Source organism: Euphorbia lathyris, chromosome 4, assembly GCF_963576675.1.
Source record: "Euphorbia lathyris chromosome 4, ddEupLath1.1, whole genome shotgun sequence".
NCBI classification, from domain to species: domain Eukaryota; kingdom Viridiplantae; phylum Streptophyta; class Magnoliopsida; order Malpighiales; family Euphorbiaceae; genus Euphorbia; species Euphorbia lathyris.
Window position 1 is genome coordinate 26649257 of NC_088913.1, and position 4769 is coordinate 26654025.

The window sequence follows — 4769 nt, forward strand, 5'->3', positions numbered from 1 at the left end:
GATACCATATGTAGAATAAAACTGCATTATTTTGGACATCAACTTTAGGAACATTTTTCATTCTTTTATCTTATCCCTTTAATAATATTAACACATTAATCAGTCATTAAACTAATTTCAAAGTCATTACCTATGATTTTATCTATAGGGACTCCAACAATGACAGCAGAAATCGAACTATAGTTATCCATGAATGCATACCATAACACAATCACAAACAAGATAAACAATTTCTGATATATTCCAGTTCGAACTGAATCCATGGATGAATTCAAAATAAAAATTACAAACACTAATGTTAAACAAAATCCCAATAACTAGTCTCAAATATTCTTAATCTTATTTAGGCATAAAATCATAATTAAAGTTATCTAATCAAACATCAAAATTTACCAACCCTAAGACTACCGAATCTAGAGATTCAACTGAACAAGTCATTATGTCTGTGTAATTCTGATGTTCCTCAATCTTGTGTGTAGTTTGCCCGTATTCGAGTTTTCCTTCATTTTCAGCAGCAACATCAATTAATGGCACCGGTTGTTCCCCGACAGGCTCCGTCATAGAATGTACGATATTTGTAGAAGAAAAATTCTGATATTCCTGAACTTGATATGCAATTTGTCTATCATATCCGACATGGTATTCGAATTTTCCCTCATTCATCAATGGCGCACATTGTGCTCCTACAGGCTCGACCACATAGAGTCATTTTTTGTAGGATAAATATTCTGATATTCGTGAACTTGATGTGTGTTGCATTCTACAAGTTGTTCGACAGGCTCGACCCCGAAGGGTTCGGGTTCTGTAGCCCTATCTTGAATAGATTCGACCTGAATCACATCGGCACCATTCTTGAAAATTGAATTACCCGGGATATGACTGTAGGATTCCGGTTCCCGAACAACGTTGTAACCTCGTGGCAGGACAAAAACTGGATTAGCATTGACAATCACAGAATGCTCGTTTTCTGTACAAGAAAAATTCTGATATTGGTGAACTTGATGTGTGTTATATTCTGCAAGTTGTTCTCCTACAGGCTCCACCCCGAAGAATAAGGGACCCAATCCTGTATCTGATTTGCAGATTCTGGAAATAACAGAATTTCCGCCGGAATGTACATATTCGGTGTCGGAAAGTTACATCAGCAAATATAATTATTGTTATTTTCTTCCCGGAATTGGGGATCGAGTTCGGCCCTGCCGGATATTTGAATTTTATGGGTGAGCTGCTCTATTTCTCCGCTTCTCCCTAGTAGCCATTTTCTCTCCAAACCTCTGCAATATATCAGCCAAATCAACCATTCCTGCCTCTCTCAATTTCTTCCCAATCTCTTCAAACATAACCGTACCTTCCTCAGTTGAAAAATAATGCAAAAACTTATTATAATCAAATCTATCCACCTCAACACCTTCCTCCCTTTATGCTCCTCTCCACATACTTACTTGCATCTAATGATCTCCCAGCCTTGACCAAACCACCAACAAATATTGTATCAAAATTCACGATTAGGTCTCTTTCTTTTCTCCCTCTCTTCACCAAATGCCCTTGCAATAGCATTATATATGTGTGCATTATAGGTTCACATCCTCTCTTTATCATCTCCCTAAAAACTTGTGTAGCTTCACTTGCTCTTCTCAATTTCAATAGTCCTTTAATCAAACCATGGTATACACTTATATCTGGATTCTCAATCCCTTCCATTACTCTATATGATTCATTGACTCTCCCTCTTGATAGAAGTCCGTATAGAAGATGCCCCATAGTTAGGTTATCTGCTTTGATTTTTCTCTCGAGCATTTCGTCGAACACCATCTTTGCTTGTGCGATTTTCCCCTTTTTACACATCCAAATGATTACAAGCCTGTATATAGATAGTCCCAAATCATCCATTCTGTTCACTCTCATTGTATGAAACACTTTCAAAGCTTCATCGTACTTGTTTCTTTTGAAAAATGTCTCCATCATTGATAATCATTGTATGATTGCAGTTCTCGAACAATGTTTTCTCCTTGTGGAAGAACAAAAACCGGATTAGCATTGATAGCCACAGAAAGACATACCAGGCAGGCAGAGAGGAGACAGTTGAGCAAAGTCATGACATATGGGATACTTGAAAACTGGTCAGTTAATTTTTACAACAAATCAAGAAACCAGAAAGAAATTGAGTTGTAGAGAAAAGAGAAAAATGTAGGAGCCAGAGCAGTAGCATTTCCTAAAAACAAGATTGAAACCCATTAAAGACGGAAAATCAAGAAAAATCAATAAAAAGATGAAGGAAGAAGGGTACCAAAAATACCAAACAAGAAGTGAGCCACATCCATTGAAGATTGAAGATTGAATCTTGAAAACAGAGTTTCATCGAATAGTACTATTTTCGGGGTAAAGGCAAGCCGTAATTATGGAAAGTTCTGATAGTTCCATCGAATCCTGCTGTAACAATCACAAGCCCCCAAGTATCTGGTAAAGAAGCATGTTTGGGGATGCATTGTCCTCCATTTGCATTCTACCAGACCAAGGTATTGCAGCAGATATGCCTTCAAAGAAAAAATGCTCGCAAGATCTAACTGATTTTTTTCCGTGTTTAGATGATGGATCGTAATCCCAGAGATAAACACGAGAGTCTTCACCAACTGATGCTATATGTCTCCCTGTTGAAGTAAAGCAAGCTGACCTTTGACTCCCAGACTTGCTTAGACCTGCATCAATGGAGGTATGTATCAAAACTCCAAGACACTAAATTATATAATATTGAGAAAAGCAGAGATAGAGGAAAGGAATTTCGAAATCCCCAAATTCTTAAGATTTTAATTGCAATCAGCATTATCAAATTGTCTTACTTATTCTCCCTATTTTATTTAGTTGTTAATGAAATTGGAATTATCCCCATGTTAGGGTTTTATTTGCCTAAGAAACTTGGCTTATGGCTGCATTGATTAGTTTCTTGGCAATGGATATTATCATTTGTGTTTTTTATTACATCTATCTACCTATATGTAAATGTAATAATTTACCTTTAAATTTCTGCACAACATCAAATCCATCGAATATTCGAAGTCTCGAATCTTTAGAAGTGATCATAACTCTTCCAGGTATATCACAGGAAAACTGCACCAATGACACAAATGTTAATGAATTATCAACAAAACTAAGCTCATATTTTCTTCATTAATAAGAGTCTCAAGTTTCAACCTGTATGCCCGTGATTCCCTTGCCTAAAGTTTTTTTCCTACCAACACAAATCTCTGCTTCAAGCTCCATTTCATTTTCTAAAAGGGCACAAGTCAGTCCAATTTTACATATTATTTTAAAATGAGAGTCTTAAGTGAAAACACAAATGGAACTATATATTGTACCGGATGCTTTGTAGAAGCGGCAAGTACCTATAATTGAACCAACAACAAAGCCCTATTTTCATTCAAAAATAGATTACTGTTAGTACATAAGTTAAGGTTGGGTTGGGTTGGGTGTGACAAAAAAGCAAAGAATACCATACCTTCCCATCTGGCTTGTAACATACAGCAGTTGTTACATCTCTTGCATCAACCCAATCAACTACTCTCTTCTCATTCACTCCCCAAATTCGTACTTTTCCATCAATAGACCCACTAATGAAATAATTTTCATCAATTGGATTGAATTGAATGCTTGTCACTGTTGCATTCAAAGAAATGACACATAAAAATTGCTTACTTTGCAATAAGATCAAAGAATATTGGCAGTGAAAAAGGAAAGTGGTTGGTTATCATATTTACCATAATCCCTATGATGCAAAACATTTATACAATGCTTGTATCCAACTTGCCACAGACGGACAGTTTTATCCTTAGAAGCAGAAAGAAGACACTGCAAAATGATTTTCCAATATCAGTTACAAATCAATTATTATAGAATCATGTAGAGATATATAGATATTTAGAAGGAACAACTCACATTGGAATTGGACCATGCTAAGTCCAGAATGTCACTGTCATGACCGCGAAATTCATGTATTGGCGACTCTTCAATCTGAAAAATCTTCTCAGGAATGATAACTGATGCATGCATATTCTTTTTTCTCCAAAAGCTCAGCTTGCCTTCTTTCACATTTCCTTCTAAAGGAAACGACTCATGAGGGGCATCTACTGATGTAACATGCCATATATGTACAACCCCATCTTCACCACCGGTTGCCAAGTACTCTCCATCTGGACTGAACTTCACACTCGAGATAGCGCCTCTGTGAGCCTTAAGCTCTTGTCTCATATACACACCTGTAAATTCCTTACACATCTTCTTCTTCTGTTTCACCTTCATTGCTCCAAGTTCTGACTTTGATATCACAGATGGATGATGCTTCCTCTTAGGTAAAAAAAACTTGCACCAAATCTTGATTATGTGCTTTCCTTCATTCAAAGTTTTAGATGCTTCAGATTGAGAATCTACAATTGGTCTCTCTTCAAGCTCTGCATCATAGCAGACCAAATTCCCATCTTCAACGTTTGATACAACCCCATCACAATCAGAAATCTTGTCCAATCTAGTAATTTGATCACTATTACAGGGCAACTGGTCAGCCAAACCCATTTCAGATAGAAAACTTTCTCATCTCTCCTTTACACTTTGAGGCTCACTCAACCAAATTTCAAACTCTGAATCAAAGCATTCGACACAATCAAAGAATAAATCACCATCGAGCATGTAAGAATTCATCATGTCTTAGAAATTTAAAAAATTGTAAGTCCACAACAAAGAGAGAAGAGAATAATAATAGTGTTTTCTTGTATTTATAA

The 4769-nt window shown here is 36.4% G+C and overlaps 2 pseudogenes; both read right to left on the reverse strand.

Moving 5' to 3' along the window:
- Positions 1-485: 485 nt before the first annotated feature.
- On the reverse strand, positions 486-1965 carry LOC136227626 (putative pentatricopeptide repeat-containing protein At1g26500; annotated as a pseudogene).
- Positions 1966-2368: 403 nt separating this feature from the next.
- On the reverse strand, positions 2369-4563 carry LOC136227108 (uncharacterized WD repeat-containing protein C3H5.08c-like; annotated as a pseudogene).
- Between the last annotated feature and the right edge of the window lie 206 nt (positions 4564-4769).